The 24,970-nt window shown below is 44.3% G+C and overlaps 1 protein-coding gene across 4 annotated transcripts in view; it reads left to right on the plus strand.

Moving 5' to 3' along the window:
• RAP1GAP2 (RAP1 GTPase activating protein 2) overlaps positions 1–24,970 on the plus strand; it is a 318,779-nt gene that overhangs the window by 103,149 nt on the left and 190,660 nt on the right. Inside the window, exon 1 of one of the 4 annotated variants that reach the window (XM_019493271.2) lies at positions 2,686–2,844. The exons of the other annotated variants lie outside the window; for them this stretch is intronic. The gene's annotated coding sequence lies outside the window, so the exon portion shown is untranslated. Of the gene's footprint in view, positions 1–2,685; positions 2,845–24,970 lie in introns of those variants that run through there. 4 annotated transcript variants of the gene reach the window in all.

Genomic DNA, 24,970 nt, shown 5'->3' on the forward strand with positions numbered 1-24,970 from the left:
GTTGCTTTGGACATTTGCTCCTTAATCACTTAGGCCTTTTGAAATCTTACCCATTGATCTCAGTTGTTGAACTTAGGTCCTTTCCTTTGGGATCTGCTGATATATCTTATTAAATTGTGTCTGGAGAATAGTGGATCCCATCTTTTTGGGTATGTGACACCACTTTCAGGTTTTGGCCCCATTTCCAGTCAGTTTGCAACTCCTCTGCCCGTGTGAGCCTGACTCTTCAAGAGGAATAGTTCATGGGCTCAAAGCATACTTCTAAGTGCCCTGATCCTGGAGTACTGTGCGCAGTTCTGGGCTCCATGTTTTAAAAAGGATGTGGAGAAGGAAGGGTCGAGAGTTGGGCACCAATGATAATCAAGGACTTGGAAGGCAAGTCCTACTAGGAGGAGCTGAAGGAGCTCGATATGTTCAGCATGTGGAAAAGTTGCTTAAGAGGGGATATGATAGCAGTCTTCAAATACTTGGAGCAAGAGCAAAAAGGCGCTTGAAGGGCTGCCATAAAGAAGAGGGAAAGCACCTTTTTTCTCTTGCTGCAGAGAGAAGGATGCAGACCATTGGCTTGAAGTAGCAGCAAAGTAAGTTTAGACTGGATATTTGGAAAAAAAGTCTTCACTGTCAGAACAGGGAGGCAGTGCAAAAAACTGCCCAGGGATGTTGTGGACTCTCCATCACTGGAGGAGTTCAAGAAGAGGTTGGACTTCCTTTGGTAAGAGATGATCTAGGTAAGGGATATAGCTATGCCTGTGTTCAGCTGTGGGTATTTCCCTTGCATCTGGGCCTTGCTGGTTGCCCCCACCCTCCCCTCCCATTTTCTGCTGTATGTCACTGTGTTTTGAAGCCCTCCTCAGAGGGTTTTAGTTACAGCCAAGGCTGGGGATGGTGACTGGGATGTGCCAATGCTTTGCTGGAGGTTCCCTGCTAGAAGGTCATGCCCCTCTCCTCAGGGTCAGTCTGATGGCCATATTTGGGGTCAGGAAGGAGTTTTACCCCATGGTCAGATTAGTATGGATTATGGGGTTTTTTTTGCTTTCCTCTCTGGCAGAGGGCAAGGCCCTCTACCTGGGATCTTGAGTATATATTGACAACATTTCATAGAAGCAGGATGTTGGCTGCTGTGGTTTCCCTGCTTCCCTTGTGAGGATTGGTGGTAGTCTTATGTAAAGTTTAGATTATGGATTGTATATGATATTTTGGACAGGGATGATCATGTCTCAGGCTAGATGACCTCTGGAGGTCCCTTCCAGCCCTACTTCTTTGTGATACAATGACCCCATCTGAGGTCACAACGCCCTGTTTGGAAACCACTGTCTTAGAAGACATGATTTCTAGGGTAATTTGTGGTTGAACATAAGCTCAGTGACTATTAGGCTTTCAGACTCTGGCCAGGACGAATGCTGCGCAATTCACGGGGTGCCTTTGCATGTTGGCATTTTATTTTGTTCGCACAAGTTTTGCACTGGGGCAAGTCAAGGAACTGCACTCAACAGCCTAGTACTAGTGTGGAAACACTGTAATGTGCACAGGGCTTAAGAGAAAATTAAGGTATTAGGCACTTAACATTTAAGAAGCAACTTGCAAGATGCTCTTTAACTGTGGTGATAAATGGAGTATAAACAAACAGATAGCTCCAAGCCAAATACGCGCTGCTCATACACTCCAAAAAGTACCAGAAGGTTTTCTAGCTAGACATCCATCTGCTAGAGGGTAGGGCTTAATAATGCCCAAGAGGCCAGATTCTCAGCAGATGTAAATTAGTGTAGCTTTGGTAACTGAATTGAGCTACTTTGGTATTCGCTACTCTTATTGCTGGTTAGCCACGCAAAGGACGTGCGCTAATTCAACCCAATCCTTTTAGAAGCCAGTTTTAATGACATTGGTGCAATTTGTGAATGCACCAGGCTTAACACTGGATTGGTGTGAAAAATCATTAGCCCAGCTTTCCCAGCCTGATTCTGCCAGCTAAGGCAGGGGATACTGCTGCATTAAAAATACTGTGATCAGGAAGCATAGGCCAAGTCTTGTCCCTCTTGGTGTCGTTTGCCTGCGATTCCAGTGGGACCAGACCTTGGTCCTAAAAGCTCTTATTTGGAATCTGGTCACGATCTGTTTCTATCTCTTAATTTCAATCATAAAGCCACATCCACTAAAGGGCATATGTGTGAGATGAGAGTCTGGTTTCAAAATTTAATCAGATTTCAAACAAAATGCTGGATCCTTTATTGGAGAACAGAAAGAGTCAGCGAGCTGAAACCTTAGCTCTTGTCAGCCTACATCGCTCCATTACTGTCACTGGAGTTACACCAAATCGCACCAACCAGCCCAATAACTCAATGCTTATGGTTTCCCTATTTCTCCCCTCATCACCTCTAACAGCAGTCCCAGATTTCCAGCATGCTGCCCTATTTAAAAATGCCCTGTTCCTATTTTAGCATTGCATAGTGTGAGCTCACATGGACGCGTAGGGGAGTGATGCACAGATAAATGTATTTTTTACATCCAGCAACTGTGGCTGTGATGCAGTCAAAACACTTAAAAACAATTCTTTGTTTCTTTTAAGGAACACAGAAGGATTGCTGTGTGATACAGTATATGAGCGCTGTTAAAGCCCTCTTGTGGTCATGAATATCATTGGTATCTTGCCAAAAGCCCGTGGAGCATTAAAACAGCAGGTTAGCAAAGCCAGACACACATAATCTACTAAAATCAACAATGCAATAGCTGCAGCTCCACTTCAGGAGAACTGTGTGGCTGAAGAAATTGCATTTCTCTGCATTTCCCTCGCGTTGATGTTTACAGTAAGTGTGTATTTTGCATAGAGAAAGCGGCAAGGATATCAAGGTAAGATACCATTTGAGTCTTGCTAAATCTGAACCGTAGTTACAATATATAGCAGGATTTGAAGAGCATGTGGGGATCCCTATGCGAAATAGAAAATGTACACACGGGAGCTCTTGAATAGAAAATGTGTATACATGCTGCAGAAAGTACCTAATTCTCTTGGTTTCTGTACTGTGTATTTGCATGAATGTAAATGAAGGCATGTCTGGGAGAGCCATTGTTTCCACACTTTACAAAAATCCATTTGCGTGGCAGTGTTAAATATGTAATGACTACTTTGAGCAGTCAGGTTTTTCTATGCTGGATGGATGTGGACAGCAAGAGCAATCCCCTTGCCGTTATAAATGTGTGATCTCTCTATCTGCTGCAGTCGTGTGAGACAATTCCTTGGAAAGGTGATTGATTCCAAGGCATATGTTGAATTTTTGAAAATTCAAAGGAGGCAACTTCCTAAGGTCCCTTCAGTGCTTGGCTGGGATTTGTCACTGGGGAATTCTCGGTTGTTGGGGCTCGCTTTTATGGCTCGATACTAAAATAGTGGAAGGGGTCTGTTCTGCCTCCCAGAAAGGCACCTCAGCTAGAGACCTGCATCTCAAAGTGCTTTATGTTTGCACAGATTCAGTGTTGGAAAAGATCTTTTTCAACGAGTGCTTTTATTACCCTGGCACATTGGTTTCAGGGAGACCCCCCCCCTCTCCCTTTGTGCTTGGCTTATCCCTGACTGGGAAGACAGCATAATGTCTCCTTCTAAGGCATATACAGTGCACAGTATTTCTTGTTGTTATTCTTATCTCTGTGAGCTCAGTACAAGTGGTAAACCTAGTTTATGAGCTAGACCACAGCACTGATAAGGGATGGGAGAGCGCGTCGTTGGAGTCCTGTGTGTGACAAGGAGATGAGATGAATCCTGCCAGGTTTTGTCTCGTATTCTCATTTTCGTGCATTCCAGGTACTGCCTGTTTTATTTAAGACCCTTGCTATAGTATCGCAAGGGACATCATATCTGTCCACATGGCACAATCTATTCGGGAGTGGAAACCAGCCAGTGAGTCTAAATTCAGACTCAACAAGAAGTGGGATCCAGACAGCATAACTCAGGCTTTGCATGTAGCAGATTTAACAAATATTTCTTTCTTCCCTTTACAGTCGACTCCTCTAAAAGGGTAGCTTATGGTAACCATATGAATAAAGATGCTCTGCTTCCACCTGAGCTATTTGCTTCATCTCTCTTTGTTTGTTCTTTATTACTAAATCTATTTGCATGTAAACGGGAAGCTGTATTTTGTTTTGTTTTTTAAGAGGGTCCAGCTGCTGCCGTTGCCTATTCCGCACCTGAAGTCAGCATGTTTATTACTACTGGCTGCGGTGGAAAGAGGAATGCGACTCCAAGAGTAAGATGGGGAGGAGACACATTGTGTAAAAGCTAGAGATGGGCCAAAAGCAGGACCACAAATCTGGACTTCTTCCAGTTTTGTGAAGGTGAATGGATCCAAGCTTGTGCCCTAAAACTGGATTCAAGTTGGATCCTTATCCAGAGAGGGCTAAGCTCTGATGCTGGGTTTTGAGTAGTCTTGCAAAAAAATGGTGGAAAGCTATTGAGAAGAGCTGATCTCATAACATTTTTGGCACCATCATCTGAAATTTTGCGAGCACCGCTTATGAGATCTAGGTGTAACCCAATACAAACTCGAACAGTAGCTCTGATTTGGCCTTGAACTGGAACCCTGCATGCTGCCTATGTCTAATCCTGATCCTGAACAGGACTTCTCTGGGCTGCATGCTCCAGTGGTTATGGCATAGAGTGAGGCTGGATCTAGTAGATTACAACTGACTAAGAAGAGGGACTATACATGTGCCAGCATGGGTTAAAAAGGCCAATTTGGCCTTCACCCCAAAGAAGACGCACTTAAAGGCAACAGTGCAGGAGACCACTTCAATGGCTTAATCGAAGTGTGGGCAGATAGCAAATGGGAGGAGTCAGGATTAGCTCTTGTGCCTGCGGTTACCTTCACCCTCACTATTCTGTATTCATGCATCACGAGTTAATGCTCCTCCCCAGGAAAGGATGGAATAGCACTGCTGTGTAGGTAGCCATGGTGATAGTATCAGGAAGAGTCGTGGAGTCATGCTATGAATGGTCATGCAGGGACACCAGCCTGGCTGCCTGCACAGGAGTGGTGGTGTCGCACACTCGACCGTCAGAGAATGCACTGGGTATGTGTTGGGCAAAAACTGCACTCCAGGCTTCTCTATGCCCATGTTGTACACTGCTCAGCTTGGCGATATGCCGTGTGTGTGATATAAGGGACTTTCTTGTAATCCATTCAGGGTATGCATATATGTGTACTGCTCCGTAGGCCTTCTGGGGAAGAGTCCTGCATGAGCTACATTTTGGACCTTCTGTGGGTTCACTGTTTGTGAGTCCACGCTGGACCAATTGGGGAAGCACTCTGAGTTGCACACTAGACCTCCTGTGGATGAGCCGGAGGGTCTGTGCAATTTTGTTTCTATCACTTTTTAAAATATTAGGTAAGACCCTTGCTTCTAAAGGGAGCTGAGCCATTGAATTACCAAAATTTAAAACTATAATCATGTGGTTTGTTTTGTATAAGGGATCTGGGGCAGCCAGCCATTTCTAACACTCTGCCCTTTAAAGAGCAGGCATGCTGGGAGGTGTAGCTCTTTGAAGAATTTGGGGACCTGCAGTGTCTGAAAGAGGGGGAATATCAGATTGCAGTCATTTGATCAATCAGAGTAGATAAAAGAAGCTTTTTGGTGATTTGATGGCAGGAGAGAGGAGGTGTTTGCTGTTGCTGGTGGAGATTTAAATTGTGAGCAGTGCAGGGGGCAAGTATAATTTGGGGGGTAAGCCTGAGTTGAGAAGAGCTCTAGTCAAGGTCTGAAAGGATTGGTGAGCCATGAGAAGGGGTGGAAAGAGCAGATGAGCTCAAGGCATGTTTGTAATGGTTGGATAGATAGCAAGTTGCTATCTCTGCTGCTTCAGGTGCAATATGTACATCAGTGCTCCAGGCGAACCTACCATTACTGCATAGGTCTCTGATAGATTCCTAGGCACTGCTGAAGCCTTGGATTTGATGCTGCATGTTTGGTTGAGCCAGGGCAGAGAGCTCTTGCACTCTGCTGCTCTAGGTATTCTTGATGAGTTTTTCTGGAGAAAATGTTGTGATCTGTAATGGAGGTGGGGTTGGCCCAGCTGATGCTCTCAAACCTGAGCATTGACATAAATAGCCTGCCTTTCAAAGCACTTAACATCTGGAATGCTCCTTGGTTTGGGCAAGTGCTGGTTGTGGCTAAGCACCTATGCTTGAAATGTTGGTTAAAGGTCTCTGTGGGTTGTAGTGAATGAGAACAGTGTTAGCCCTGGGTACCTGACTTGCACGGTGACTTGGCTCTATTGTGTAAGTTAGCCTGGTTCAGCATGTGGGAACATGTCCTACCCACCCTGAGTGATGCACTGAATCTCCATATTTGAAGTGTGGGAGAAGCCGCCTCTGCATTGAATCTCCTGGAGATTTCTGAGGGCCAAGTTCTTCTGCAGAGGACGTCAATGCAACTGGTGCTGAAACGGGTGGGAGTTACATTTACTGCATGGTGGGAGAGAAGAGTGTTAGAATTTGCCCCTACAACTGCAAAACCTATTCAGTCCTTCCTTCACTCTTAAAACTCCTAGGTAACACTATGACTGATACTGTATTGATACTGATCTCTACTACAATCATCGCCCCTACTAAATGCAGGCTTTAAGCTGTTTTGTCTTGTCTTTCTATAACAATGAAACCATGTGTTTTGTTTCTGCTGTTCTATAGAAGTTGCATGGTTTCTTAATTTGCTCTTTTTCCCTCCCCATCCTCCGTACCCTTGCTCTCAGCTCAACAAAATCTTCCACGGCTATTGCATCATCATCCATGTATGTCAACACTTGATAGTCAGTAATCATGCTGCCAGATCCTCAGCTCTGAAAATGTTCATTGTTCCTATACTTGCAAACACAAAGTCAGCCATGCTGCAGTGAATCAGACCAGAGAATGATCAGATCTCTTTATCTGGTGGCTATTTAATTCAAAAGGGGGCTCAGCCTTATTTATAATGCAGGCAGCATTAACATTATAAGGGTGACACTTTTCCAGATGATACCCTAATTGAGTTTGTTTTACAAATGAAACACCCCTCGTGTCCTAGTTGCAGCTATTCTCATTTACAGATCAATATATTTTGTTGATGTGCATCAAACGCCTGCTGTGCCTATATCAGCACCCAAGTCCATGCTACATAAAGATCATTGATGAATCCAGATCCATTTCTTTCCAGAAATGTATTGGAGGGACAGATGCACGAGCTCAAGTCAAAACAGATGTTCGATCTGTTCTGACTGGGGGTTGTCTCTTTTTTAAATTATTTATTTATTATTTATTCAAACACTAATGTAACAGTAGAAGCTTCTAATGCTTCAGGACAAATCCATTTTTGTAATAAGCAAACAGCATTCCTCTAGCCACTGCTAATGATTCTCGACTAAATTCAGTGTAACCTTAGGGTTTGTTCTTCCCTGCATTGTTCAAGTGGATCTTGCTGAGTGACCTCAGTAAAAGGAAACATTTTGGTTTCTAACTCAATTTGGCTCTTTGAACAACCTCATTGTCAGTTCCTTCAGCTCACGTTAACTCTTCCATTTGAAATTTTATAAAGACCTGGATTAGCGAGGCTGAGAAGAGGCCACTTAGGTGGGTGGTCAGGGCAGAAGATTAGGAATTTGGATGATAAAGTACATTGTGGGCTGTGTTCTTGACTTCACAGTGTGACTAGGCCACTTGATGTCTCTGTCTCTGACAGCCCAGCTGGGATACTGGACAACAGGGAAAGACAAGGTTGTCATTAAATACTTAATGCTGCAGCTGAGCTGCAAGTTTTCTTTTGAGCCAATACGCTGCAAAATGTGCAAGCGGAGAATCTTATAGGAGTGGGAAGAAAGAACGTTCAGACCTTTGCAACCAGCATTATAACAATGGGTTGTCTTTTGTTTTAAATTGCAGTGGATGGACAATACAGACCCCTGAATCGCTGTAACTTCCCCCAGTCCAGAGGCAAATTACCATCAGGCTCTTCCCTCTGTTTCATAAGAGTGTATGTTACACTGGTTTAAGTTTCATCTGTGTACTGCCGACTTGGGGTAGACCTTTGTTGAATGCAAACCAGTATTTTCTGCTCCCCTGTCACCTAGCCATGAGGTGTTATTACAGCAGCTGTTACTCCAGGACAGCTTCAGAACTGTCTCTTGTTGTGCCTGCATTGAACACCACACTTCGTGTTGAACTATAGCTTGTTTGACCACTGTATTTCCGTAGCACGAAACTGATTGTTAAGCAGAACTTTTTCTTCCCTCCGACTTTCATTATTCCATTCTCATTCCTTTCGTATCTGTATCTCCCCCATAAGTGGGACATGAACCCATTTATCAGTAGGGGAATGCAAAGTGATTGTGGCTTTCTGACATCTGTTGGGTTACGGTCCTGGTGTTGTACTCCCTTTCTTTAACATTCTTTATCATGAAGATAATGGTGCCTTCTTTTAACGTTTCTCAGGGTTGACTACTCTGACATCATTAAGAACGAATCCCCTCTTATTCAGAGAGGAACCTCTGGCAGGTATCTATTGCAAACCCTCAAAAGCAAACCAGAGGGAATTTGAGATGGGGAACAGTGCGTAACCTTGAGTATTGTGTTGCCCTTATGCCATAGGAAAGTGAAGCTTCTTGGCTCTTTTGTGCACTTCATCTTCCCTTGACAAGTAAATTTCCCTGACCTTCAACATGGCAGTGTACTTCCAGTGTATTAGGGAGCTGCTTTCACATTTATCATCTTCTCATGCCTGTTCTGCAACAAATTAGATCTATCCAGCAGGTCGTCTGTCTTCAGTTGTTTTGACTAAGTTATACTCCATTTTTCCTCCTAGCCTTATTTCTTTGTTATGGCCATTGGGTTTACTCTGTTGCACTGAGGTGGGAGTGCTGTGCATTTGACTGGTGAGAGGTGGGTTCTTCATTCCTCACATGGAACATAGACAAGAGGGATCCTGGTTTTGTCTCCCACCTGAAGGATGGAGAGACAACTTTAATTTTTTTGTTGCTCTTTACTTTGTGTCATCCTCCATACTTTGTGCTCATCTGCCAATGGTCTAGAAGACTACAGTGGAGGATGGGTTTGCAGATCTAAGGGCGTGTCTACACATGCATTTAGATGTGTCTAAATTTAATGCGCATTAGCTTAATGTGCATTAAGGCGATTTAGGCTCACATCTACACATGCATGTGTTAAAGCACAGTCACGCCGTGTGCGCGGACTGACATGGGACTAAAGTTAGTCTCATGGCAGTCCATACACAGTGTTAATGTGCCTTAATGCATCTACATGTGCGTTTATGTGCTTTAGCTATTCACGCCTAAATTTGATACCTGCTTTTGCAGGTATCAAATTTAGGCGTGAATAGCCTAAAATCACCATTTTAAAGGTGTATTAAGGGTGCACATGTCATGTGCCTAAATGGGGCTAAAGTGCCTTAAATTAGTACATGTAGCTGTGCCCTTAGTGTCCTATCCTGCATTCCATGCTAGGAGCTCACAGAGGGGAAGTTTATCAGGGACTCTGATGGAAAAAAAGCTAAGCAGGGACTATGGATTTAGTTCTACAAGTGTAGTACTTTTATCTCCAAATGTCTTTCACCCAACACGGGGAGTAGTATCTGTGTGAACATTTAACTTAGGATTATGCCTTATTGGTAAGAAGGTCCCTACTACCAATTTCTTTCATTTTAAAGCTCATACTGTAGAAGACTGATGGATGTGCCAGACTTCTTAATTTCTGGTATTCATTAGTGAGGGATTTTCCCTGTGTGATATTCAAAGCCTATGTCCCCAACACATTGAAATCCTAAATCTGAGTCTGGGTTGTGACCAAAATCACAATCTAGTTTTGGGTCACAAGGCAGAATTATTAACAATTAATAACAGATATAATCTGGTATTTGAGAAATGCAGTAAGTACAGTGTATGCTAGATATGCTCTGGGCAAGATGACTGTTTACCGTATATGTATAAAGGGTAAATAGCAGTAATTGCAGCTTACCCAGATGATAGGGGTTTGAACCATCCAAATTTTGAAGTTAGCTCCATGCAAGTGCTCACACCCAGGTAAGCCCTAACTCTGTAAAAAAAAACCCCAAAAATATTTGCAGGTGTAAAACCAGAGCCATTTACAGAGTCCCACTTGAAAAACAGAAAGAGATGTGGTAGAAGAGGCCGAGCGAGCTTACTACATTTCACTAAGATATTTTCTTCCTACTTTTTCTTAATTCAAAATTGCACCAGCTGGTAGTCCTGGGGATAAGCTAATTGAACTGCCCAAGAATGAATGCTAGAAGCACTGGTATTGACCATTTTGTGACCACTTTCTCCTTCGGCCAGGGACTGTTATAGACCTGCAGAAAGTGCCCAGTCTGTGCAAGTATGCAGGTCACACCACAGGTATGGATATCCACAGGCTGCCTATTTAACTTGGCCAGTCTAACACTCCAGATGGTGGCCGGGTCCTCAGATTTATACAGACACATTTGCAGCTCTTCTGATTTCTCTGCATCCTGAGCCACCTCCACAAACTGGAGAGACTTGTCCTCCTGACTGGATTGGGTTGGCTGGTTGTACTATGCTCTTTTTCAGTCCTATGTAATGTTCCCAAGGAGCCTGAGGCATGACCTGTATCCCAGAAATGCATTCCAGCCAGGTTTGTAATAAAATCGACTAACAGGTAACCCTTTGACGTTTATGAGTACATTGAGGCCACTCAAACTCTCATTCTATGGCCTTCAGCTAATGATCACCTCTTGGGTAACTTAAAGGTTCTTTTGCTCCTCAGTGGTTATGTGAGATTGCTCTCACAGCAGACAAGAGCACAATGTCTTTTAGCTAGTCACCTACTGCATATGGAGCAAGGGTTTGCAAATAGCAACTTGAAAAAACAGCCCTTTTAAAATCCTCTTTCATGGGAAGCTGCCATTCAAGATAGTTTAGTAGGTTTCCAGTCTTATTTCTCTAGCAGCACGATGGAATAGGGGGTGGGAGGGAATGTGGGGGCAGGAAGAAACACCAAGCAGTCTGCTTTGAAACAAACCTGGTTCTTGTATTGGTCTTGGTTTGCCTTGTCAATGGGCCTGCAGATATGTGGAGTGTCTGAGCTGCTATGATATAATATAATGTTTCTGCATACATTCTACTGCATATACATAATCATATTCAAAAGATGAATAGCATTGCTGCAGTGCATGAAGTATTACACCACTTGCTAATGATGCAATCAGTCTTTTACAGCTAAGGTAGCAAAGGAAAAAAAAGAGGTTATCCTTCCTGAGTATAATTTCCACTCCAGTTGTGCAAGCTGGTTATCAGTAAAGAGACTCCCAGACATACCATCCCTTTTTCTCCTTAGCCATAGAATGATCTAGCTTAGATCTTTCCATATACAAAGAGATGTGGAACACATGCACCAAGTATGCTTTACAGATCAGGGATAAATGCATGGCATTTGCTTCAGAGTGATTCTGCTCATCTACCCCTCCACTATCTAAGAAATTCCAACAGACTGATGACACTCCCACATTTTGGCAGTTGTGGGAGTTTGAGATGAAAAAGACTTGTTGACATGCCAAAAAGATGACTGGTTGTGTTAGTGATGTTGTAGCTGTGATGATCCAGGAATTATACAAGAGGCAAGGATTTCTTTGGGTGAACAAATGTCTTGCATTCGAAAGCTTGTTTAGCTTTATCCCAGCCATGCAGTTGGTCCAATAAAAGATAACACCCACAAAAATCCTTGCCTCTCACAAAAAAATGATGGTGCTTCAGGTTCCTGACCTGAGACAGCTTTAAGATGGTCCAAACTAGGTCCTTGGAGATTAGATCTTTTCTGAAGATGTTATCTTTTGGGTCAAAGGGTGAACACTTTAGGCTAGGGACAGACATTCAAAAAGTCTGAGTCTGAATTGATTCGATCTTTGCAGGTTAGTCTAACCTGCAAAGCTTGAACCGACTTGGAGGTGAATAGACATTCCCTTTTCATTCCAGAAATGCAGGCACATGCCTGCAGTGGCTCAGGCTAGAAGCCAGGGGGTGCTAGAGCAGCCCTCCCTTCCCTTCTACAGTACTGAGCTGAGCGGGAGCTTGAGGATGCTGTGAATAGCCCAGCAGGGAATTGATAATAGTGTTATCACCCCTAATTCAGTGTTTATCACCCCATTAAGAAACCAACAGAGGGACATTACCAACTACCTGTTGATTCTGCCTTTGTCACAGCAGGGACCAGAGCCAGCATGTGGTCTGCTGGCTAATACACAGATACCTCTCAGTAAGGCTAGAGGGGAGGGGGAATTCCTGCTTAGCAGGGAGTGGTGAGGGGGAGGGGGGAAAACAGCCTGCAAGTCTCTGCTGGAGCTGTAGCCAGAGAGCAGGGGTAGGTGAGGCCAGCCCTGCTGTGGAGCAGAGAGCCCCATCCAGCCCAGAGAGCATGCCAGGATGCTGGGGATGTCTGATTTAACTTAAACCAGAAAGGGATCTGGGACAGACACTGCATAAACTGGTTTGACCCAAATCAGTTAAGTCTGATACTACATTCAACCAGGTTTATCTTAAACCAGTTTCAGCCATTTTAAAACTGGTTTATGTGTACTGAACATCTGTTCTGTTACAGATTTAAACCAGTTTTTAATCATTTAAAATGGTTTACGTGTAATGTCTGTCCCTAGCCCAGGAGAAGTCAAAGGAACTGGGCTATTGTGGGACTGCTTACTAGTTGAGGTAAAGAGTTCACAACTTGGCCACTGTAGGCTTATAGGGAGCCAAAATCAGAGCTAGTGGAAGTGGTTGCATAGGATCAGAGAGAGGTAGGGCTGGAAGGGACTTCCAGAAGTCATTTAGTCCAACCCCCTGCATGAGACAGACTCAGCCCTAGGCAATCCATCCTATACAAATCCATAATCTAAATTCTTTGTAAAACTACCGTGCAGTGCACTGTACCGTACCACACCACACCACACCACACCACACCACACCACACCACACCACACCACACCACACCACGTGTAAAGCAAGGGAACCAGGGCAGCCAACATCCTACTTCTATAAAAGATTAATGTATGCTCAAGAGATCCCAGGTAGAGGGCCATGTTCACTGCTACCAAGGAAGGCAAAAAGCCCCCAAAGTAGCTCAGGAGTTGCTTCTAGTCTCTGTTAAAATTAGACCTGTTTTGTACAGGTCAGTTAGACCTGGGATTAGTCACATTTGCAGACATTTGAAGCTAGAGGTTTGACTGGATGGGGTTTTGTGTGGTATTGAGCACTTCCTGGGAGTTACACTGACATCACATCGAGTGTTTTCTTCTGGAAGCTTTCAAGGTAACATCCCATCTCTTCCCTGCCTGCAGTTCTCCTTCTGCCCCCTTCAACACACTTCACTGCTTTCCTAGCCCAATTTCTTTCTTCCTTCAGCAATCCACATGCAGTGAAGCCAAGGACACGCAGCTGCTGCAGGCTCAGCCGGCAGGGGGCGATTTTTGCCTGAAACATCTGCTCATCCTCTGCACACTAATTAAATGATCTCCTGCCAAGTTGACGTGAGGCTGTATTTTTCATGCACCAACTATGTTAAAATAACACCGAGAGGCCTGGCTTAACCCAGCCTCTGGGAAATACCAGCCTGGGCTGGCTGCAACTGTAAGAGGATTAATTTGTTGCTTGAGAAAATGTGAATGACTGTCCTTTTAGCCCACTTCTTGACAGAGCCTGCTTATTGGGTTCATTAGCACAGATGTGTACGAGCTGCAGACCTGGGTAGAAATACCCGTGATGGAAAGATTGTCCTTGGCTTGGCTGTATTCTGTTAATAATGTAATGATATTATTTCCTCTGTCAGCAGGCACCCATCCTGACTTGTTCTAGAAACACAGCCCAGACTCTAAAAAAATTCAAGCTCATGCCTCCCTGATTGGGTCTTCATTATGAACAAAACAGTGACACGGTAGCAATGTTCAGCTGATGTCTTGTCAGGCTTGACTGCTCCTGAATTTCCTCCCTGGGGGATGATGGGTTTATACCCCAGACCATCTCCTGATCTCTCTTCAAGCTGGTTCGGAAGGGGAAGTTACCACCTCAGTGAGTCAGCAGAGCTCTTTTGCAGTAAGGCGAGCTGCTGCCAATAGACGGCCAGTTAAACAATCTGATCCTCCAGTATAACCAGTGCTTTTCTTGATGGGGTTTCATGGGCTTCAGTGATGGCCCTCCTGAGTGGCTCCATTATGAACAAGAGGAGAAACAGGGCCCTACGTCCTTTTTTTTTTTTTTTTTTTTTTTACCTTCAAACAGCTCTAAAAGCATGGGGCCAAATTTTATGCTGGTTCACATCCTTGTATGACTGCAAATGGCCTTATATACAATCTCCCTGCAAAACCCAAGCCAGTAGTCTCTAGTTGATCTTCATAACCTTCTGTGTGGAACAGATAAATATTTTTCTTTCTAGAGGCAGGAGAAGCAGAGATAAGGAATGAAGATTTTCATTGGTCCTAATACTCATGGCATGGTTCCTTTAGACTGAAACTTAGGACTTCCTGGAGATAGGTCTGGGCAAACCATAAAATTGGACACCTCTTGGTTAATTTCATATATATTGACACAGTTTGGGAGGGGATTGTACATGAATTCCCATTCCCCATGAAAAGTTCTCATTTTGCCTGCTCAGAATTGGTTTAAAGGTCAAGAACTGAAGCATGTCATTTGGAAATGGACCAGCTGACCCTCCCTTCCTTTATACAGCACTGCAAAAAGGAAGTTATAGTAGGGTCAGAGCATTGTTAGCACTCAAGGCTTGGAGTATCTATCCTCCCTTCTGATTATTTCGTGGGAAATGGAAGTTGCGGGTTCTCTGCAGCTGGTGCTTTGCAGGATGAGCTCTGCAGTCATTAGGAGAAGTGCAGATATTGCCCGTGGACCACGGCTGGGTTCCTTTGCTCATGTGGCAAGCAAGGGGGCTGGGAGGGTGGAGTGCATAAATATAAATTCATAGTTTCTTACTGGGAACTGCAGACTCAGCCTCTGCAGGAAACCACACATGTGATTAGCAGTTATCGGGCAGTGGCTGCTGGGGAGCCTGGGGCCTCAGATTCTCATGTCTTTTTCATGCCTTGATCATATATTTAGTGCAGCTGTGAACTCTGACCTTTAGCTTAGGCAACAGCTTTTAGGCATCTCAAAGTGTTGCAAATGGGCCGATGGAAACACCTTTCGGTATCAGGTGAGTTAGGAGTCTGCGAGTCTTCACAGCTCAGAATCGCATACAGAAAACATACAAAGATGTGGGAGAAACTCTCTCTCCCACATGCATCATTTCATGTTGCACTCAAATTTCTCAGGGCACTGAGCCCAGCTTCTCAGAACGAGATGACAAGGTACATTTGTGGGGATGCAATGGGTAAGTCAGTAAAAGTTGTCAGTCCATCCATGAGAGTAGGCAGAAAAACAAAAGCCTGATAAGCTACAATAAATACCTTGGCACTGAGTGGTCAATGTAACTGGGAAGGAGAGCACTGTTGCTCATGAATCATGCTTTGGGCTTCTTGCCTGCAGGTCTCTCAGCCTTTGCAAAGGAGATTGAACTGCACCCCCTCATTTAGAAAGCTGGGGGAATTGAGAGACAGTCAGATTTAAGGGATGGTGAGTGGGCCAATTTATGCAGGGGACCAGGTGGGAAGAGAATGAAGATGACATCTTGGCCCTTAGCCCCCGGAGTACCACCCCTGCATTAAGCCTATTAAACTCTCCACTTGGCCATGTTGTTCTCTATCCCCATTCATAGTACATTATATTGGTTTGGCTCTTCTATCTTCCTCTGATTTCTCCTTTGTATCTGCAGATTCATTTTCAGTCATTTCCCAGTATCTCTTTTTTTGCCTCTGAGAGGGAGACTGTGTGGGTGGCAGTCTCTACAGCTGACAGCAGCTGGGCACTGCTTTAAGGAGAGGAGAGAGAGGGAGAGAGTAATGAGAGAAAGAGTATATTCAGTAGCAAATAAAGATGCTGCTAATGCTGTTTTCCAGCACCTGTTCCTTGAGGGTGACTTTCATCCCTGTATAGTGAAGTTGGCACAAGGCATGTTGCACTGCATATGTTCTTAAGTAATGCATGTGCTGGACCTTGCCACAAGAATGAATTTTATCCAGAAAGATTAAGGGCAAGGTCCAATTCTACCCATTAGACATCTGAGTGGAATTTAGATGCCTAAGTCCCTGAAAAACCACTAATGCAGAAGGGTGAGGAGGGTGAAGACCCACGCAGCTTTCCATTAATGCTTTCACAAGGTGGAATAGGATTGCACTTGGGTCTGATCATTTTCTGCTTAAGTGGCTTATCCAAGGTCATGCACAGGGAGTTTACAGAGAGCAAGGAACTGAACCTGGATATCTTGAGTCTTAATTGAAGGCCCCTAGATGCATGGGTAGAGGATAAAACTTATAATGGGGTAAGAGGCACTTTTGGGGTTTGGACTTGACCATTTGATGTGGAATGGGCTGAGTCACCTATTCCCAAGAGACAGGTGCCACCATTACAACAGCTGTTCAGGAAGTCTCACTAAGCGACCCAGTAAACGGAGGCCCAACACTCAACTTGGTGGTTTTTCTCTTTTAAGGTGGTAACTTTTGGAAACAGTCTGGCTGACTCCAAAATTTCAGTGAGTGTTTTAGCCATAACGGGCAGAACCAGTTTGGCAGTGGGTCCACATTTGAGTTCTGGGTTATTGGAGAGAGCAAGTGAAGGACTGAATGATTTTTGTTGCAGCGTTACTGCCGGGGTGCTCTGCCCACAGCACTCCAAGGGGCATTTTTGAGGGGGAAGCTGTTAAAACACTGAGGTAAGGAAGAGGAACAGCATGGATGACTTAAATACCATTTAGGTTGAGTGGCCCTATCCTATAAAATCACCGCGGGTTCAGGAACGGAGATTGGCTTCCCACCCTTGCTACTCCCTGGGCCTGTAAAGTGTGTGACTAACATCAGGTTAATTCTTGTTGTCTGGACCCACATGGAGCACTTTAGCCTGATCCCAAAGGAAGTCATTGCTAAATCCCATTCATGTACAAGTGACACACCTTGATATTTACCCATGCATGGGCAGAGACATAGCAGATGAGCTGATCAAAGGCTGTTCAGGCTCAGTGGGTCAGGGCATCAGCTACAATAAATTGCTGTAGCTCCATTAACATCATGGGAGCTGCACTGATCTACAACACCCCCGACTTCATTGGAAGCCGGCATAAGCATGAGTCTCAATGGCAGATTTGCAATTCAATGCACGCTACAGTTTTCTCTCTTGAAGAACCCTGATAAAAGCTGACTCTATTACCCAGGAGTATGAAGAATCAGACATATCAAGTGTGGCTGGCCAGGGGCAGCCTGTGGCTCTAGCATGGAGCCAGTGTTTTTGTAAACAAACTCTAAACCCGGTGGTTTGGGCTCATTAAGTGTTAATGCTGTATGTTTGCCAGTACGTGGCCATAACAGTCATCGTCTCCCTTTCTCACCCTCTTGGCTGCTTGTTTATTTTATATCTATGCCATAGAAGTCTCTTGCGATTCAGGCTTTTCTTTGCTCTCCCCTGCCATAAAATAACTTAATTTCTAAGCAAATGGTAATGCAGTCTGCACGTCGCATTGCATGAAACAACCAGGACCTCTTTGTTCTCACTCACTATCAGTGGTGTTTCGTTGCCTACTAATTCAAGGTGGGATGGGTTGAGATGGCTCTGCCAACTTCCTTTCACTCGTGTGCTCCAAGCCAGGGGGTGTCCTAAGGAAGCTGCACTCTTGCCCATGCACAGGTGCCTTCAAGACCTTGGTCTCTAGTGTGCTTTAGAGTGGGCACGAGGGACAACCATGGGATGGCTTCCCCAGTGGGTTGTGCGAGTGGGAGTGGCTGGGTGGTGCATGCTGGAACATGCAGCTGCTACAGCGTAGAGGTAGGCCGAGTCCCTAGGATATCTAAGATTTTTGCATCTCTGAAGAGCCCTAAAGGACTAGAGCAACACGGGGGGCGATGGCAGAATCCCTATGATGCCAGCAATACAGGATTTGGCCCCTACAATACAAGATTTACATGGATCCAGGGTCCAGTCCTACTCCCAGTCCTGTGAAAAGCAGTTTGCCAGTCCAAGCCCACTGGTCCTTCACAGAAGGACCTTTTCCAAGGAAATCTAGTGAAGTGTGTAATTTTAACTGTTAGAGACAGTGTCAAGGACTCTCTTTTCCCCTGAGCATTTGTGTGTCTTAATTTTAGTTGATTGATTACAATGATTTGGCTATGACTGCTTAGAAGGGAGCAATTTTTTTTCCCTTTTGCTCAGTCATGTGGATGACTCTAAGGGCAAGAAAATGTCACTGCAGACAGGGCTTTTTTTCGACAAGCTGCAGTGAGAAATGAGCATCAGAGGCAAGGTGTCCTGCTAGGGCCACCCCTGAGGAAATGCCACGTTTCCTGTTTCAGTGACTCGGGGGTGCTGCAGGCCAGATTCGAGGTGCGTTTTTGTTCTAGGGAAATGGAACATGGTGAACGGGTCTAACTCAAAGCCCGTTCCAAACAATACTCTCACTGTCTTCCATGCCTTTTGGATCAGACCCCAGTTGTAATTCGAACGTGCGTATATAGTTCATCCATACAGATACAGCTTTTAAAGATCTGCGAGCCCTCTGCAAAGGGTGTGTCTACATGTGCATTAATGCATGTTAGTTAATGCCCATTAAAACTAGTCCCTCCATTGTGGGGGTGCCTGTACATGGGCACAGAGGCTGCTCCAATGGCGTGTCAGAGCAGGCTCAATTAATTGAATCTGCTGGAGCGTGGCAGCTACTGTGCTCCAGCAGCCTCCTGCGTCTTGTGTATCAGCGTCCCTGTGCTTAAAAATGGTGGCAGGGCGCTTCAACTAAAGCTTGTTGAATGAGGCCAGTTGAATGAGCTTTAGTTCAAGCACCCCCGCTACCATTTTGAAGTGCGGGGGTGCTGACTCACAAGATGTCATGGTGCTTTAAGTAGAGTGGCTGCTGGATATGCTCTAATTAAAGCACCGTTCCCCACCACGCTGGCCCGAAGGTACTAGGAAAATGTGCATTAGCCTGTCTTAATGTGTTTTAATTAAAGAACATATTTTTTTAGTGATGCTTCATGCGCATTAGCCTGTTTTAATGCACATGGGCATTTTTACACATGCATTCATCACAGTGGCGGGTGCTTTGAAAAGCTCCTGACGCTGCAGCGTGAGCAGTTGTATAAATGGCAAAATTTATACAACTCAGCGCGAGTCAGCGCTGAGAAAATGGTGGTGGCATGCTTTTGAACTAAAACACATCAAAGGTGTTTTAGTTCAAAAGTGCACCGCCACCATTTTCTGTGTGCTGACACGAATTACACCATTTATACAACTTCATGCAATGCAGCACAGTGCGCATCAGCTTGTGTATGGAGCAGACTCGATTAATTGAGTCTCTGACACGCATCTCTGGTGCATTGAAGCACAAGAATGTATGTATATAAATGCCCCAGGATTTTATTAGTGATGCTTTAACACACTTTAAAATAGGCTAATGCACATTAAAGTGCATGTGTAGATGTGCCCCAGTACCAGCTGATTTCAGTAGGGCTTCATGAGGATGCAGCAGTCTGTCTCTGCAGTTGTATCCCCCAGGTCCCGGGGCTTGCCAGCTATCGTTCGAGTTTACAGTTAAATAGACAAGACAAAGGGCAAGAAAGAGAACTGGCATAGAGAAGGGAGATGCCTCTCCAGGCTCCATGGCAGGTGAGTGGCAGGCTTGGGAGTCCAGGTGTCCTAGTAATGAAATCTCACTGACTACCACGGGCTTTGGATTAGGACCTCAATTAGCAGCAGTTCCACTTGTCTGCAGGCCTCTAATCTCCACCTATGTGTTGCCTGGCACAGTTGTAGAGCAGCAAGTTCATGTAAGGATTGAAATATCAAAATACAAGAGCAATAATTGAAGCTTACAGCCCCGCAAGATTAAATTCTCAATGTGGAGCTGCTTGTTTTCTTTCTTTGCCGAGCAGCTTTTCTGGAATGATTGCCAGGTATCTATTGATGCTTCCCACTGCTTCAGTGGGTACAATGGCAAGTAGTTATATTTCAGCGGTGTGCTGGTGTGAAAAATATATACATTCCCTTGGTGTGTGTATAAGTGTTTGGCCAAAGTCTGTGTCAGTGTAATCAATGGAGATGAAGCTGGAATAACTGGAGCCATGTTGCGTTACGCCACCTGAGGGTTAGTCTGTTTAACTAACCTCTAGTAGGATTATGCAAACCTCCATGCAATAAGAGCTGGAAGCTTGTATTTCAGTAGATTTTGATACTGATCATTTAATAAAGGTATGAATAGTATTTTTTTTTTTTTAGTCTCAGGGAATGGTGGCAGGAATAAGTCTCAAGGTAAGTTCTGTACTTCCTACGAAAGATACAATATGGAGTGGAAAGATGACAGAGGGCATTTAATTCCTGCCGCCTGAGTGAAAATGGATGCATGGAGGAAGTGGTGGGTGAATTTCAGATGGATCAAGGATGAGCCAAGCTAGGATGGAAATCATTAATACAATCCTAGAAGCAGTTAAAGAAAGGACAGGAGCTAAGGAATTGATAGAGAGGCAGATTGGATGATGGTGGGTAGTGCCTTGAGGTTGCAGGATTGCAATAAGGTAAAGCCTTTGAGGAATTGTCCCTCCAGGAATGTGGGGTGTTTGAAGGGTGCGATGGAGAAATTTTTAAGGAAAGTTAAACTGGTGACATCCCTCTCCTCCCAGTGATGCCCAGTCACTGAAGAAGCCCCCTCCAGAGACAGGCTAGCTTGGTAAAGAAGCTCTGCTGTGTTGAGGTGCAGTGCCATGCCCTCAGTTTGCACAGACTTGTGTAACTCCATGGACGTTGCTGGAACTATTTTGATTTATACTTGCAGCATTTAAAGAGCAACTGACTGCAGAGTTAAGGATTGGAGAAAGGTCCCCATGGGTGTGGAAGGAAGCTAAGGGAAATGGCATCCAACCTGCAATGCAAAGAACTGCTATGGTGAATCATCTTCTAGACATGCTTGGCCTTTGAAGGAGACATTGGCCAATATTCCAGTGATGGGAAAGAAAGACCCTGCAACAGGATTTGTCCTCTCACAGGAAGCCTCTTGCATATTTTAAACATGCTTACTCTGAAAACAAGAGGTGGAAATTACCCAGCCTCACTACCCTCTCTTCCCTATCCTTCCTTTCTCATTTCTTGTGCCCACTTGTCTCCCATTTCTCTCCCTTCTGCTTGCTATGGCATCCTCTCTCCACCTTCCCCTCATTTGTGTAGGTTCAAGCTTTATTCTTCATCTAGGTCAGTGGGTCTCAACCTTATTAGACTCAAGACACTCTTCAGAAATGCCAGCACCTAGCCTTTACTTATTTTGTGATTATGGAAAAATAATAGAGCAGGTCTTCTGTTGCAAAGAACTCCGAAAAACCACATGTGTGTGTTCTTGGCACCACACATTCCTATTTGAAATTTTTGGGTTTATCTTGCGAATTGGGTGTAGGTGTTTGTACACCTAACAATGCTAATATCGTGCATCACCCTTAAAAGCATCTTGTGACACCCTGGTTGAGAATCACTCATCTAGATGCCTTGATACAATGGGAATGGGAGCAGTATAAATACATACCCATAAATTCATACAGCTGGCAGGACCAGGTTCATAGCTGGTAGAGATTGGCACAGCTCCATTGACTTCACCAGTGCTTTGTCGGCTTCATTGCAACAGCTCCGTTGTGCACCTGCTGTGGGTCTGGTTGTATTAACTTTCTTCCTCCCACCCCACTTTGGGCTTTCCTTTTTGTTTCCTTTTCTATATCTATTTTTTTTTTTTATGTACTACAAGCAGAAGAAAACTGAACATCCCAATGTTGTTCTTCGTTCTGTTGTTTTGCACCCATTGAGTCAAACGAAGCAAACAAACTGCAGACCGATGCCTTGTTTCCAAGCTGTCCCGTCTGGTGATTTTTATGTGTTTAGTTTTTTCTGATAGTGACAATGACACTGGAGCAGCTGCAGCTGAACATTGTGCGAGACGCTGCAAACTATACTCACCCAGGGAAGCCTACTTCTTTCCTTAATTAAGCCAATGAAAGTCAAAAGTAGCTCAGTTGAAAATGGGTAGAAATCCACTGTGCTACGATATACTCCGGCTTGAAACACATCTGCCTCAAACATCCAGGATTCTGAAAGTACCTGAACTGTGGCTTTCTCATGGAAAACACCTCCTGATTATTGGGGTGAAAATTTTGCATGTTTCACCAATATTTTTAAAGGAGTTTCCCTAAAGATACCCATCTGCTACAGGGTGTTTGTGAGCAAGTAGAGAAATGAGGGCTAGATCTGGGTTTTGGTCCAAAATGTACAAGATTCAACACTTGGTGATGGCCTATGGCTCACTCCTATTTCTACTTCTGTGAGAAATTGTGTGCTCCTAGTCAAAACCTGTGCGACACACGTGCCTTTGTAACTGTCTGTGGCTGTCGCTCCTATTTCTGTGGCCTGTGCGTGACGTATCACACAGCTAGTCTTTTTTTTTTTTTTTTTTTTTTGTAACTCAGCTCTTTGATCAGGTCAAGGGAACGTACTGGACACACACGACAGCTATAGCTGTTCTTCCTGTCCCAGGGTTCAATACTGCTGCCTATAGCTTCAGCATCCAAGCACCTTTCATATGACATCAATAACAGTAGCAAATTTCCTTGCAGACTTTGGAATCTTTGGCATGTTGCTTTTTTAGGGATCAAATGCCCTGTCCAGTGTAGGCTTTTTAAAACTTCCTTTTTTTTCAATTTGGGAAGGGATCTTTGGTTAAAAGGTAAATGCAAATATCTTTCATATGGTAGCAATGTTGTTTTGAAGAGTCATTTGCCGCACTTACAAAGGATGGTCAGAACCTGGGTTCGCTTGCTCTCCTCATTCCAGCTCGATGGCCTTGACTGAGAGTCCCTTGTTCCCAAGCCTCATGTGTTTCTTCCTGGGCTTTGTAGTTTGGGGCTCATTTCTGCATTGTTTGTGCAATTCCACTCAGTTGTGTTGATGTAAAGCTGGTGCATCTCCAGAGCCAGTGACTGCTGAGTGTTCACGCTTGGTGCCACTGAGACCTGGAGCTGGCCCTTGTCACATGTTTGGGGTTTCATTAATCTCAGTGGCAGTTTTGCCTGAATATGTGTAAGGCTTAGGGCATGTTGATACTTAGTGTCAGGGATTTATATTAGCACAAATGGGAGCTAATATTTAATATTAGCACAAATGGGAGCTTCATATTTAAAGGTAATTGGTAAAAAAAACCCAACAACTCAGTACTCGACTGATTTGAGTGGGGATGTTCTGGATTCACATAATATCTATACCCAAGAGCAGAATTTGACCATAGCCTTTTCTTTGAGAAGGATGACTTGCCATAACTTATCCCAGCCCTGTGATTTGAGAGAATCTTGATTATTGACATGTTCTGTGTGTGTGTGTGTAAAAATATATATATTACACACACACACACACACACACACACGTACAGAACATGTCAACAATTTATCAATATATATATACATATATATCTATATCACATATATATTACATACGAGTATGCTCAGAGGTCCAGACCTCAACTGTGCAAATAGGTGCATCTCTGCAGACTATGGGCACAGTGGGATTATGGCAAATTGTATACGTTAAGGATTTGGCTTTATGTTTGCAACATATGGCTTTTGCTCTCAGCCTCCTATTGGAGACAGTGCTCCAGCACAGAGCCTTGTGGGGAAGGGGAAAGAAGAGCTCTTTATTTTCAGTTTTTTCTCCCTAGGTAGGAATATTGTAACGTCTCAGTGACAATTCACCTGATTTGGACGTGGAGGCTGCTAGAATACTGATGAGTACAATGTATTCCTGCCATCCAAATATTTCCCTCCCTGTTGCAACAGGTGCACTCTTCAAGGTCAAAGCTCTGTAACGCAGCCCTGGATGGCAGAGCAGACAGCAGCATCTCAGAAACACGTTTTTCGGTATGCTGTTGAGAGAAGGACCATAAAAAAAAGAAGCAGCTGGAGTGAATGACGCTGGCTTTTATAGGATGAATATGGAGCAGGAGGACATAACCTTTTCCTGATGGGATGCCCTATTGTTCTGAACACCGAGCTTACTTCACAGTGTGGGCTGGAATGGATTCTGTTGTACCTTGCAGTGTGTCCCGAGAAGAGGGCAGCGGTGGGGAAATATTTGCTTAATATGTGTTATTTTCTTTGTGCTGCTGCAGTTTGGTCATTTAAAGACTCAGATCCAGCTAAAGGTCAGCATCTACGTTTAAACAAGAGTTTTGAAATTGGATCAGAGAAAAACCTCTTTCCCTATAGTGGAGAGGCTGCAGATATTTCTCTCACTATGGCAAGGAAGCAGGAACTAGGAAGAAGAGACCTGTTAATGACTTGCAGCAGCTTAATGGACGAGTGCACAGTCTGGTCCAATGTGGGAGCTCAACCTCATGGTTTTGGAGTGGGATGTTGATGCTCTGTCCTTTAAAGCTGTTAGAAAATAACTTTGACCATAGCATATGATGCAGGACCTGAAAGACTGACTTACATGTGTGTTTTATGATGGTCTCTTGTTAGACTGCCCACAGCATCTTGAGCAGGCAAGAAAAGGAGAAGGATCCTGGATTATTTAACATTGTAGGGAAGGTGTATAAGAAAAGGGATTGGGGAAGGAAGATGAGTTTTTAATTTTCTTGGTTGCTGTAAAGTCTACTCTAAAACCCACGGAAATCAATGGGCATCTTTCCCCAGTGGGAAATCAGGCCCTTAAAAAGCCCCGTAGAATTCAACAGGGGTGAAATTAGTATGGTTCTGTTAAAACACGTATAAGGCCATGTTGTCAGCTGGTTAAAATCAATGGAGCTATAGTGATTGCCACCAGCTGGTGATCTGGTCCTGACTGATATCAGCTGTGAATCAGATTCTCTCTCTGGGG

Source organism: Alligator mississippiensis, chromosome 14 (assembly GCF_030867095.1).
Source record: "Alligator mississippiensis isolate rAllMis1 chromosome 14, rAllMis1, whole genome shotgun sequence".
In the NCBI taxonomy this organism is placed as follows: Eukaryota; Metazoa; Chordata; order Crocodylia; family Alligatoridae; genus Alligator; species Alligator mississippiensis.